A 14,153-nucleotide genomic window follows, 5' to 3' on the forward strand; every position below is an offset into this window, starting at 1 on the left:
TAAGCATTCCATTAGTTTAGTGTTTGTAATCAACTCGTACATAAAATAATAGTGATAAAGAGACCAAGAAAGGGCTAGGTTTGGTTTTTTCACTTGTTGACTTTTAGGTAATTCTCCCCCTCCCCCCCCCCAAAAAAAAAGCATATATTTAGCACCTACTATATAGTGGGAAATATGTCAGACATTTTCATTCCTACACGAAAATGAGTGTGTGTGTGTGTGTGTGTGTGTTTGTGTGTGTGTGTGTTAGAGAATGAGACAGAGAGAATGATTTTTTTTTACTTACATTATCCTTGAAGGAAATAATGTTTAGGAAACTTAACTTGCCGAACAGGAATTTTATTTAGGCTTCTTTCCACCATACCAAAGCTATAGTGTGGATGTCCAATGAAATTAACAATTGGAAATGGAATTTGGGCACATGGTAAAAAGAAATCCAAGTGTAATTATAACCAAAAAAAATAGAAAGAAAAGAATAAACATGTGAAAATCAATCACATTAAGCACACTAGAGGTATGCCTTGTATAATAAATATTGTGATAAATATTTGCAGAGAAATGATACAAGGAAGGAAACAGTGGGATGAAGAAAGAGAGATAGGAAAAGCTGGGATGGTGCAATATCAAAAAAAGAAGAAATCCCATTAGCAGATATTGGAGAAGTGGGGAGAAAGACAGTCAGTCCTGCTGAATTGGTCAGGGTGGAAGTGACTGAGGATTGTGGAAAACTTTTTGGAGTTTAATAAGGCTTCTTTGACTTTAAAGCCAATAAACTGAAGACATCTCTGGGATATGATGGATTTTTTTAATCCAAATTTTAAAGGAGAAGGCAATCGTGTGTTTTTTAAGAGGAAAACTTTGAAGTTGTTTGAACGTAAAAACAAAGTGCAAAGAAGTCAACCCAGAAAAAAAAAGTGGCTTGTGATGGTATGCAGTATTTGAAATCAAGCTTCTGGGGAATTCACCAAAGTATGAAAGAGTTATGAAAACATCCATTTTGGCAAAGAGCCCTCTCAAGTGTGTAATAGGGCTGTACACATCTTCTCTGAGATAAATGGGAGATAATTTTCCAGAGAGAGAGCTTTATCTTCATTTTTAGACACCTCCCCTCCTGGGGACAGAAAGCTTGGTTTGCAGCAGTGGGAATCTAGTGGTGTGGTAGGAGGACTTTCCTCTGCACACATTATTAAAGGGGCCCTACCTTTCCTTAATAGGAAAAGATCTGCTGTTTGGGGGGGATCAAGGCAGCCTTCTGACGAGAAGGGCTCCCTGGTGGTGAGCTCAATACTTTGTCAGATACTTGGTTCCTCAGTCAGCCTCCTGAGCTAGAGCAAAGGATGTGGCTGGGGTAGGAGGCGGGGACTGTGCGTTTGTGTGTATGTGTGCCTGTGTGTTTTCTCATTTCCGCTTCCCCTTTCAAGCTGGCAACAGCCGTTTAATGAGGACAGAGAGAAAAGTGCAATATGCAATATGATACTTTCTCACTGTCCTCACAGCGATCTCCATGCCTGGGAAAGGGTTGGCCCAGCTTTAATGACTGCTTTGCCTCAAATTCAGCTCTCTACCAGCCAACAGGTGAGTGCAACTTCCACTTTATTTAAGACTATACTGATCTAAGATGATGCTGGGACCCAGGAGAAAACAGGTCAAAGAAACATCAGGCTGTGAAGAAAAGAGGAAAGTCAGGAGAAAATCTCCCGCATCCCTGACTCCAACCTTAAAAAAAATTCATCATTGTGCCTCTTGGAACAAGGAGTCCCTTTATGCTCTCTTTTCCTTCCCATTACCGGAGAGGTATTCTTTCTGGGGTCACAAAGCCTGGGTTCTTTTGATGGCCTGAATTAGTATTTAGGAATGTTTCACCTTTCTCACCTGAGAAGTTTATCTCTGTGTCTTGCTGGACTCACTTTTGCTGTAAATTCAATGTGATTCTAACTTTGAAAGATTCTCCAGGAGAAAAGTTTCTTAGCTTCATTGCAGGTCCCATTCTAGCATCCATAACTCTGACTAAATCAATTTTGTTTTTTGTGGGTATGAACTTCCTTCAGAAGTCATGAGACAAAGCTACTGAGGAGATAAACTAAAGCAAGATACATTGGGGTTACCCATGAAGTTACACAATTGGACAGTAACAGGCCAAATTAACTGGACGGCTCAAGATAGGTAACTACCCGTCAGGGTTGGTTTTCAGCTGTACATGTCAGAGATGGATAGATAAATATATTGACTACTTAATGACCTACATAATCCTGGGCGGAGAAGGGTGGATTCTGTACTTCTCCAATATCCTTGTCTTAGTGGTGTCCAGGCTGAGCATGTCACCACCTACATGAGTTTTGGGGAGGGTAGAAGAGTGGAAAGATCCACTACATCGGGGTTTTCCCTTGCCCCTGCTGTGCTACTGAGCTCACCAGTGGGTGGAAGAGAAGGGGTAGGTCCCGAAAACAAAACAAGGACAAGATTAAAAAAAAAAAAGCCCCACAGGAGTGGTCTGATGAGACCATGAGGATTTGGAAGGGATCCCCAGGGAAGGAACAGTGACTCCATCTACCACCAATGGCCTTGGGACATTCTAGACAGTACATGGCAGTGCCGAGGACAGAAGGTCGGAGGTCGGAAGCTTTCAACTTGTGTGTTCAAACTTCAGACTTAACCGTGTTAAGCTTGAGTGACTAGAGAAAGATCTGGTATGATTTTCCTAGTAATGTAAAGTATTACTAGGAAAAGGGCAAGCCAGGTGTATTCTCTATTTCTACGTATTATCAGAGATAACAAGCTGAAGATATAACATAGGGGACAGAAAGAGATCTAACAAATGATTTCTTATTCACGGGCACCCCAGGGCATTTAGAAGTTTTTTTTACAACCATCCTAAGAACACTTGCCCACAACTCCTTTGGCCCTCTGAATGTTAGATGGAATCCAGTGAGGAAGCATTAGGCAGTGGCCATAGAGACCCAACACGGTCATTTTTAGTTTCAGATTTATGATTCTTATTCTAATAGAGAATAGAGAGAAAGTTCAGTCCCAGCTCAGATCGTGATTCACAAGGCCCCCTCTGGGCTGCAGTAAAGGAAAAAGATCAGACATTTATTCCCATTTGATAACTAACAGCTCTTTGCCACTTCAAGGACAAGACCAAAGTGGGTATCCTGATAGCCACTGTACTCCGTGCCCTACTCATGTCCAGGCCTAATGCAGAAAAGCTTAAACACAGATTTTAAGGAAGAGAGATGGTTCAGATATTGTGAAAAAGAGGGAAGAATAAACATTAATGCATGAGGGAAAGACTTTCATTACCAAGGAAATAGGACTGAAGAATTCAAGATATGAATTCACAGAATGCAGTGATCAAGAAATCTGCTCATTCTCCCTTGTCTCTAGACTAAGCTGTCTGTAAACCAGTCCAAATGGACTGATGTTTCTTTTTTTAGTATTTAGAGGGAGTTAATTAAATTTATTGGAGTGACATTGGCTAATAAGATTATATAGGTTTCAAGTGTACACTTTTATGATACATGATCTGCATATTATATTGTGTGCCCACTACCCAAAGTCAAACCATCTTCTGTCACCACATATTTGACTTCCTTTACCCTTCACTACTCCCCATCCCCTTTCCTCTGGTAACCACCAGACTGTTGTTTGTGTCTATGAGTTTTTGTTTGTTTGTTTGTTTTATTGTTTATTTGTTACTTTCAGTTTTATATCACACATTGAGTGAAATCATATGGTTCATAACTTTTTCTGTCTGACTTTTTCCCTTAGCGTGCTATTCTCAAGATTCATCCATATTGTTGCAAATGGCAGTATTTCATTGTTTCCTTTGGCTGAGTAGTTAGTATTCCTTTGTATATATGTATCACATCTTCTTCATCCAATCAACTATTGAAGGACATGTCTTGGAGACCATAAATAATGCTGCATTGAACATAGAGCTGCATATATCTTTGCAAACAAATGTCTTCTAATTTTGTGAGTAGATGCCCAGAAGAAGGGTTGCTGGGTCATATATTCTTAATTTTTGAGGAGCCTCTGTACTGTTTTCTATAGTGGCTGTACCAGTTTACATTCCCACCAGCAGTGTATGAAGGTTACTTTTTTCCCACAACCTCTCCAACACTGATTATCTTATTCTTGATGTCTTCAGAGTCTATCCAGATGAATAAAATTTCATGTTTCCCAACACTGAGAGCACAGGATTACTTTCTTCCGAATGTACAGCTATAATATTTCCTGTAGTAGTTTGCAAGCCTTTCATAAAACTCATCCATCTTGTGGAAGTCGAAGTAAGAAAAATGCCAAGGAACATCCCCTTTTTTCCCTGAAATAGATTGAACTGCTCTCTTAGACCATGAAAGTCCCAGAATGCTCAAATGCTACTCTCAGTAATTTTGGTTCTGATGATCTTACAAACTGCAGTGGCATGAAAGAGGATTTGAAATTAGAAAGGTATTTCCTATCTATGAAGCATGTGAGAGGCCATTGCAGTTGGGGTGTATAGAATGGGGGGTAGTCAATATGGCTTGAGGTAGAGTTTGTTCCATCCACAAACAGAAATGTTGGCTGTCCTGGGATTTCTGACAGCCCTTTGCAATGGTGGTGATGTGTGTCTTGGTTGTGAATGTGGATAAGATGTAGAAAGTCTTATGGGCCCCATCATGGAAACTCGGTTTCCTTTTTCTCCCCTCCCACGCTTGTTTTCACTCTCAGTCCCAATTCATAGACACTGCTTGGGGTGTAGGAACAATACAGACAGAAGAAAAGTGAGGTCTGTCTGATACATGTACCTGGGAGGAGGCCCAGAGTGTTAAACAAAGACCTGGGGTAGGGTCTTAGAAACCAAGAATGGCAGGAGGAAGGCTACTGATATAGAGGAAGAAAGCATACACCTGGAACTCAGAACTTGTAAGTTTAAGTCCCACTTATAACCATTAATATTCTACATGACTTCACATAAGCCTCTCTCTTAATCTCTCTCTCTATCTCTTTTTCTTCCTCCTTTAGTTTCCTCAACTGAAAAATGAGTGATCAGGGTTAGATGATCTCTCAGATCCCTTTGGATATTAAGTAAGAATGAAGGACCCAGTCATTGCATACTTTTCATCTGTGCTTAACAGCAGCATCCCTTTCTTACCATCTGGATTTTACACCTACTACTGTATCCTGCTGCCTATTCTTTCCTTATTCTTTTATGCCTTAAAATGTATACATTAGGTTGAGACCATAGGGAAAATCAGGAATACCTGTCCTGTGAAATAGAAGAATAATTTTTCAGCACCAGTGTGATTCTTGTTCATATGTAGGTATAGCATTTCCTGAGCTCCTTTTGTTGCAAGGTACTGTGCAATGCCCTAAAATAAGATTTAGGAAACAGACCACAGGAAGTGGTGGATAATGAAGAAAAAGGTAACCACTTATCTCTTGTTTATTATAATACTAGAGGCCCAGTGCACGAAATTCATGCTTGGGTGGGGTCCCTAGTGGCTGCCGCTGCAGGCCAGGACCTCCCTTCCCCCGGCCACCGGCTGCCACCACTGCTGGCCTGGGTGGGGCTGGCCAGGAGGAAGGGCCGCAGGTGGGGCTGGCCAGGAGGAAGGGCCGGCTGGTTAAACTCCTGGTCAAACTCCTGGTCAAACTCCTGGTTGAGGGGACAATTTGCATATTAGGCTTTTATTATATAGGATGTGTGCTAGTTGTTAGAAATAGATCATTGAAAGCAGATGACTTGAGTAGGCCTTCAAAGGGTAGACAGAATTTGTTTGGATAGAGAGAAAGGTGGATGAAGCTGTATAAGCTAAAGCAGAAAAGTTCAAGTACTGGAGGTCAGTGAGCAACACCTGACTGAATCACACACATTTGGATTCCTTCTTAGCCTCCCTCATCAGGCTCACCACTTTCCTGGGTCAGTGAAAGTTGGAAATCCAGAGATCCCATAAGTTAGTGTTAATTTTAAAGGAAAGTTGCCAAATGGAAAGTAAATTCAGGGGCTACTGGACTACTTTTTAATTCTTATGGGGGAAACTATACAAATGCACTTTTTATAGGTATCATTCCTACAAATATTTCAAATTCAACTAGAATAAATTCATAAACATTGGTATTGGTGGCAAACTTACAAAACATCAAGTCCCACCAATTTATTTTATTTTTTAAGGATGTTTTCATTTATTTTTAGAGAGAGGAAGGGAAAGAGATAGAGAGAAACATCAATGAGAGAGAAACATCATTAATCAACTGCCTCCTGCATGCCCCCCAATGGGAATCAAGGCTGCACCTCAAGCATGTGCCCCAACCGGGAATTGAACCATTGACCTCCTGGTTCCTGGGTTGCTCAACTGCTGAGCCACACAGGCTGCGCCCACTAATTTATTTTTTAGAGGCTAAAACCAATGCCCAAATAGAAAATCTAGAGTGACTCAACAACCCCATCCAGAGACATGTTTTTTGCAGGAGCAGTGCACCAACTGCAAGGAACATTTCACAGACAAGCAAAATTGGCATTCAAGATTAAGGCTCTTGGCTTCAGGTTTTGGATGGCAGAGTAGGAAGATCTTGAGCTCACGTCCTCTCATTGACACCAAAACCATAATTACATATACATAACTATCTCTGAAAATGACCTGAAGACTAGCAGAACAGATTTTCTACAACTATGGGCATAAAGAAAAAGCCACATTGAGATAGGTAGGAGAGATAGAGACTAAGTCTAGTCAGGACCCATGTGGTGACTGACAAGTAGAAGGGATAGCACAGCTCCAGAGGTTTTCCCCAAAGAGTGAGGGTTCTGAACACGAGCATGGGGGGCCTCACCAGGAAGAGGATCCCCCATAACATCTGGCTTTGAAAACCAGCAAGGCTTATATCTCGGGGAGCCAAAAGGCTGTAGGAAACCCAAGTTGTGCTCTTTCTGAGTCCTGGCATAGAAGGAGCAGTTTGAAAAGCACCTAGTTTATACATGAAGGTGATATAGTGACTAATTTTAAGCTGTGTGCTGGAGGAACTGGGATCTGCTGAAACTTTCTCCTGATTCAAAAGGTGCCACTTTTTCATCTTTTTTTATTCCTTCCACCTAACTGGTCTGACATTGGCAGGCACCATTTCTGATACTCTCCATTAAACTTGCTAACACCATTCACCTCACCCTGGCATTTCCCTGAGGACTTATCCAGGCTGTCACCCCTCCAAAGCAGTTTCTCCCCTGCCACCCCAATGGGTAGCCTCAGTGGGCACCAGCCCAACAGCAGTATGTCTGCACTAGCATGTCTGGACCTCATAGCCAGCCACACAGAAGGCTTGCCCTGCACACCAGTGTGCCCATAACAGTAGTGACCAGACCTCACAGCTAGCAGGCCAGAGACCAGCTTCGCCTGCCAGTGTGTCCACAAAAGCTGTGGCCCATCCAAAATAGGAGGCCACACTAATCCATTCAAGGAGCATCTCTGGAGCATCTGGCTCTGGTGACAAGGGGGATTCCACCACTGGGTCCCTCAGGACACCTTCTAAATAAGACCACACTTTCAAAACCAGGTGATGTAGCTAACCTACTTAATACATAAAACAAACAGTCAAAGTGAGGAGAGAAAAGAATATGTTCCAAACAAAAGGGAAAAAAAAAAAGACAAACCCCAGAAATAAAGAACTAAATGAAACTGAGGAAAGCTGCCTACTAGAAAAAGAGTTCAAAGTAGTATTCATAAGGATGCTCCTCAAACTTTGCAAGCAAGTGGATAAACTCATTTGATAACTTCAAAAAGAGTTAAAAATTATTTTTTTAAAAAGGACCTATCAGAACTGAAGAATGTAACAACTGAAATGAAAAAAAATACTGGAGAGAATCAACAGCAGATCAGATGAACCAGAAGTAGGGATCAACAATCAGGAATATAGGATACTGGAAATCACCCATTTGGAAGATCAAAAAGAAAGAAGAATTTAAAAGGATAAAGATAGCATACGGGACCTCTGGGACAACATTAAATGTACTAACATTTGAATGTTGTGTGGTACCAGAAGGAGAAGAGAGAAAAGAAATGGATTGAAAATCTATTTGAAGAAATAATGGCCAAAATCTTTCCCAACCTGAAGATGGAATCAGGCATCCAAGTTCAGGAAGCACAGAGAATCCCAAACAAGATAAACCCAAAGAGATCCACACCAAGACACATTATAATCTTATCTAATAAAGAGGGAATATGCTAATTGACCATCACTCTGTCACAAAGATGGCTGCACCCACAGCTGAGGCCAAGTTCCCATAAGGAGCCTTAACGAGCAATCAGCAGGGACCTGAGGCTACGCCCTCCCCCGCCCCTGTGGGGCTTGACAGGGGACCTCAGGCTGCATCCCCCACCTGGCAGGGCGTTACAGGGGACCTCAGACCGTGCCCCCTGCCCCGGCTCCAAGCTAAGGGACCTGAGGCCATGCCCCCCACCTGGCGGGGCTTGACAGGTGACCTCAAGGTGCACTTCCCGTCCTGGTGCTGGACTACGAGACCTCAGACTGCTCCCCCATGCCCAGTGTCAGTCCGGGGGACCTCAGACCACACCCCCACCAGGTGGGGCTTGACAGGGGACTTCAGGCCACGCCTCCCACCCCAGCACCAGGCCGGGACCTCAGACCACGCCCTCCGCCCCAGCACTGGGCCAGGGGACCTGAGGCTGCACCCCCCTGCCTGTCTGGGCTTGACAGGGGACCTCAGGCCATGCCCCCCACCCAGTGGGGCTTGACAGTGGACCTGAGGCTGTGCCCCCTCTGCCAGTGGGGCTTGATGGGAGACCTGAGCCTGCGCCCCCTCTCGGTGCTGGGCCACGGGACCTGAGGCTACGCCCCCTGCCTGGCAGGGCTTCACAAGGGTGGGACTGGCCAGGTCTGTATCTAGCCCAATGTGGGGGGGGGGGGACAGCTGGGTCTGGGTCTCATGCGATTTTGAGGTGCACGTGGATGGGCAGGGGCTTGACTCTGGGTCCCGTGGTGCGCCCCAGACTCTGACAGGAGGAAGATTTTAATATACATTTTACTAATTTTCTTTCATCTCTAACACTTCTATTATAGAGAAAGGGCAAATAGCAGTATTAAATTATTTCCTCTAATTAATCCCCTTTTAATGTGCATGAATTTTGTGCACCAGGCCACTAGTTAAATTATAATTGTTAAAAGTTAAAGATAAAAAGAGGATCTTAAAAGCAGCAAGAGACAAACAACTAGTTACATATTAAGGGAATGCCCATACGACTATCAGCTGACTTTTCAACAGAAACTTTGCAGGCCAGAAGGGAGTAGCATTATATTTAACATGATGAAAGGGAACAACATATAACCAGGAATACCAGCAAAGTTATCATTCAGAATTGAAGAAGAGATCAAGATTTTCCCAGACTAGCAAAAACTAAAGGAATTTATCATCACTAAACTGGCATTACAAGAAATGTTAAAGGGAATTCTTTAAGTGGAAAAGGAAAAGCTGAAACTAGAAATAAGAAAATGTATGAAAGAAAAAAACAATCTCACTAGTAAAGGCAAACATAGAAAAAGTCGTAGACCAACCACTTATAAATCTAATATGGAAACAATTAAAATTGCAGTAAGTACCTATCTATCAGTAATTACTTTAAATGTAAATGGACTAAGTGCTCCATTCAAAAAACATAAGGTGACTGAATGGATAAAAAACAAGACCCTTACATATGCTGCCTACATAAGACTCATATCAGGTTGAAAGACACACATAAACTGAAAGTAAAGGGATGGAAAAAGATATTTCATGAAATTGGAAATGAAAAGAAAAAGCAGAGATAGCAATACTTATATCAGACAAAACAGACTAAAATAAAGGTTATAACAAGAGACAAAGAAGGACCCAGCAATTCTACTTCTGGGTGCTTATCTAAAGAAAAACAAAACACTAACTCAAAAAGATATAAGCACCCCTATGTTCACTGAAGCAGTATTTACAATAGCCATAATATGGGAGCAACATAGGTGTTCATCAGTAGATGAATGGACACAGAATAATTGTATGTATGTACACACAGTGGAATATTATTCAGCCATGAAAAAGAATGAAATCTTGCCATTGCAACAATATGGATATACATAGAGGTTATTATACTGTGTGAAATAAGTCAGCGAAAGACAAATACTGTATCATTTTATTTATATGTGGAATCTAAAAAAAACTAAACAAATGAACAAACAAAACATAGATACAGAAAAACTGATGGTTGCTAGAGGGTGGGGGATGGGCAAAAATGTAAAGGGGATTAAGGGGTAAAACTTTATAGTTATAACATAAGTCACGGAGATGTAAAGGACAGCAGAGGGAATACAGCCAATAACATCACGATAATTTTGTATGGTGACAAGTGGATACCGGACTTTTCGTGGTAATGATTGTAAGGTATATAAATGCCAAATCACTATGTAATACGCCTGAAACAAATATAATATTGTATGTCAACTATACTTTAATTAAAAAGAGCTTTACATTCCAGAATGAAAAAGAAAATCTAATTGACTTGCCAGAAGTCAATTAATTGCACACAGTGATTGAAAGGATACCCAAGTTTCCTGACTCCTAGTAAGTGCTCTTTGCACTGCACCAAACTCCATTGTACATATAAGTGTATGTTTTTGTATGACCTGTTTGGAAAAAATATCTCCATGCCCTTCTCTCTATTACAAGGGGCCACAAGACCTTCAAAGGTGCCATCTTGATAGCTGTGTGCAGCCCCATCTTTCAGTTCTTTCTAACACTCTCACTGCTGATGTATTTTTCTGATAATCATTTGCTGCTCCCTCCAGATTGCCACTAAGAATACCCACTTTCTTATCTCCCAGTAGTACTGCTTCCTGCTGATACCACCAACTAGACAATTCTGTTTCTCCCTGCACTCACAGTGTTTCCATATAACACTGCATGAACAGGTTGGTACAACCCAGGTGTGGCAGAAATTGAGGAAAATTAGCTAATTCAATTCCCTGATCCCATGTCCAGTTTGCCATAGTTGAAAAGATTAGCATAGATATACCTTGCATATTTTATTTCAGACTTAAGGCCATTGTTGCTTTTTCAAGAGAAGAGATTATTCAATTCTCACCCAAATTGCTTAGAAAACTCTGTCATTTTCAATAGGCAGTAGAGTCCTTAAGTTGTCTAGCCTTCTTGTTGTCCTAACTAAAATATTTATTTATAAACCTTTCTTTAAAACTCTTAAGCATTGAGGATTCTCTTTCCATAGGAATTTCCTTTAGGTGTTTACATTCAGTAAAACTTTTCTGCATAGGACAGAGAAACAAATCAAAACAGTTAGGAAAATACAACTTCTGTTCACAATTATAGGAACTTCCAGAGTAGAAACAAGTCATAGAATAACCCTCACATTAGTCTTTTTCTCTAACTTCTAGCCCAAAACATTTTTGTATGCTTAGTAAACACATAATTATAAGCTTATTGTCCACAGTTTTGAAGCTGATCTCCCTACATGTATTTTTGATAATTCTATAAGATGCTGAGCTCCTTTGGGGAATAATCACCTACTAAAGTTATTCACTCATTTAGAGAATAAGTATTTATTAAGCAACTGCTATGAGTTAGATTCTGTTTTAGATATTAGGGACATAACAGTGAATAATCCAGACAAAAATCTCTGTCCTCGTGGAGGTTATGTCCTAATCAGAGGAGTAAACAATAAATTAACTTAACAAATAAAATATAAAGTATTTTAGTGATAACAATGAAGAAGAAAATCAAGCAGAAAAGGAACTCAGTGAAAAGTGATTATTATTGTAGGCTCTGCAAACTCAGTTTCTCTACAAACTGAGAAAGTTGGTTAAGAGCTGAGTTTTGCAGGTTAAGTCTGCCAAAGTTGAAGGACAGGAGTGGGGGGAAGGAGTGAAGAATGTGAGAAAAACCTAAGATTAATAAAAAAAATAATAAGCATTTTCAGGGGGTAGAGGGGAAATTAGCTTATATGAGCGTGATGAAGTTTCAAACATGTGGGAAGAATATAGAGTAGATTCATATCGCAGAGGATGTTGAAACTCAAGTTGAGGCCTCCATCTACCATCTCAGTTAGTGAGATTCTGGCATATACTAAGCTAGAGTGTCCTGATTGAGAAACTGAAACCAAAAAGAGGCATTGAATTTTCCAAAAAAAAGAAAGGAAGGAAGGAAGGAAGGAAGGAAGGAAGGAAGGAAGGAAGGAAGGAAGGAAGGAAGGAAGGAAGGAAAAGGAAAAGGAAAAGGAAAAGGAAAAGGAAAAGGAAAAGGAAAAGGAAAAGGAAAAGGAAAAGGAAAAGGAAAAGGAAAAAGGAAAGGAAAGGAAAGGAAAGGAAAGGAAAGGAAAGGAAAGGAAAGGAAAGGAAAGGAAGGGAAGGGAAGGGAAGGAATACTTGATGTCTACACTTTATTAGCAAGTGGAAGAACAGGAAGAGGCACATTTTTGCATCCCTTCCTCCTTTCCTTTCTTTCTTTCTTTCTTTCTTTCTTTCTTTCTTTCTTTCTTTCTTTCTTTCTTTCTTTCTTTCTTTCTTTCATTTTTTTCTTTCTCCCTTCCCGCCCTCCTGCCTTCCTGCCTTCCTGTCTTCCTTTTAAATTCCCTTAACCATCAAAATATTTCTTCTTGTAAGCTAAAGAGGTCTTATGATTTAGGTGAAGTTCATTCACTGTGGGAATTAAAGACAATAGGCAAGTCTGGGCTCACTGACAGCAACCCATTAAACATTTTGGAGGTGCAGAACTAACTAGGTAAATAAACTCTGATCATGGCTTTTCCGATTTTTTCTAGTGACAGTTTCAGCATCTTTTCCTCACCTCACAACAGCCCTGACCAAAGGACAAATTATCCCTGCTATACCCTCTTTGTGGCTTCCCTGTGTCAAAAGCATAATTAAATCCTTTAATTCCCCCTAAAAGGCACAGTCAGTGGACAAAAGGACAGGTGCCCAGAATTAACAAAGTTTCATAATTCCAACTGCTGTTGCTCTTTGGAGAAAAATATTCTTGGGTTAGACCTGAAGTAAAAGAATTTAGATCAGACAACAGGAATTCTTTTTCTCTGGATAGGTTTTGTCTGTAACAAACAGAGGCTTTCAAAACAATTTTATGGTCCTAGGAAAGTACTTTATGTTCTGGTTATTCTCTTCAGAAATAGCAATTTCAGTGCCTAAATTGTTAAATGCCTCACTAATGATTTTGTTTTTAAGTGTCTGGAAACTGACACTCTCCTTATTTTTTTCTTTTATTTTTTCCCCTTTACTCCAACAGTTAAAAGTGTAGCTAAGATAATGAAGGTGTTATGGCAGCTCCAGGGAATAGAGGGACAAAGCAGTAGAGAACGATGGTTCCCCTTCCACTGATTTACTATTTTGAGTGTGGCAGGTAGGAGGAGGCAGGAGGACAAAGCATAAGCCAATAAATGTTCTTTCACCTTGAGTTTTTTAAGCTCTATTTGGACAATTAAATGATTCCTCTCTTCTTTCTTCTTCTTTGAATAAATGGCTAGCGCTATCAGAATGAATCTTTTGAAAGAATACAGAGGAGTTGGTTAGGCAGTGCTAAAAGAAATATAAACACACTAGAGGCCCAGTGCATGGATTCGTGCACCAGTGGGGTCCCTCAGCCTGGCCTACACCCTCTTGCAATCCGGGACCCTTCAGGGGATGTAGTAGTGCGTGAAGTGGCAGGCAGCCAGGGAGGAGCCTGAGCCCAGGCCAGGCGCTGCACCACTCCTGCTCATCCTGGCCCCGCTGCGCCTGCTGCTGCCTGGTAGCGTGCTGCCGTGGAGGTGGGAAAGGCTCGCACCGCCACAGCTGTGCTCGCCAGCCGTGAGCCTGGCATCTGGCGCCTGTTGGTCAGCTGAGCGGCACTCCTGCTGTGGGAGTGCACTGACCACCAGGGGTCAGCTCCCGCATTGAGTGTCTGCCCTCTGGTGGTCAGTGTGCATCATAGCGACCTGTCCGATGGAGGGTAGGACACTTAGCATATTAGCCTTTTCTATATATAGATAGATTGATGAACTAAGGAATTAATTTATAGCTATGGAGAAACTCAAGTTCACAAAGTCAAAAGTGATGACCCTGAAGGTGGTGACTGCTAATTGCTTAAGGCAAGCTCTCCTTGTTATTTTTATTGAGAGATTCCGCCCCCCAGA

At 41.4% G+C, this 14,153-nt stretch overlaps 1 protein-coding gene across 2 annotated transcripts in view; it reads left to right on the top strand.

Moving 5' to 3' along the window:
* The first annotated feature begins 1,425 nt into the window (after nucleotides 1–1,425).
* TESPA1 (thymocyte expressed, positive selection associated 1) overlaps nucleotides 1,426–14,153 on the top strand; it is a 42,148-nt gene continuing 29,420 nt past the window's right edge. Inside the window, exon 1 of one of the 2 annotated variants that reach the window (XM_008140936.3) lies at nucleotides 1,426–1,575. The gene's annotated coding sequence lies outside the window, so the exon portion shown is untranslated. Of the gene's footprint in view, nucleotides 1,576–10,872; nucleotides 10,927–14,153 lie in introns of those variants that run through there. The other variant, XM_054718433.1, reaches the window with a different exon arrangement.

Source organism: Eptesicus fuscus, chromosome 7 (genome assembly GCF_027574615.1).
Source record: "Eptesicus fuscus isolate TK198812 chromosome 7, DD_ASM_mEF_20220401, whole genome shotgun sequence".
In the NCBI taxonomy this organism is placed as follows: Eukaryota; Metazoa; Chordata; class Mammalia; order Chiroptera; family Vespertilionidae; genus Eptesicus; species Eptesicus fuscus.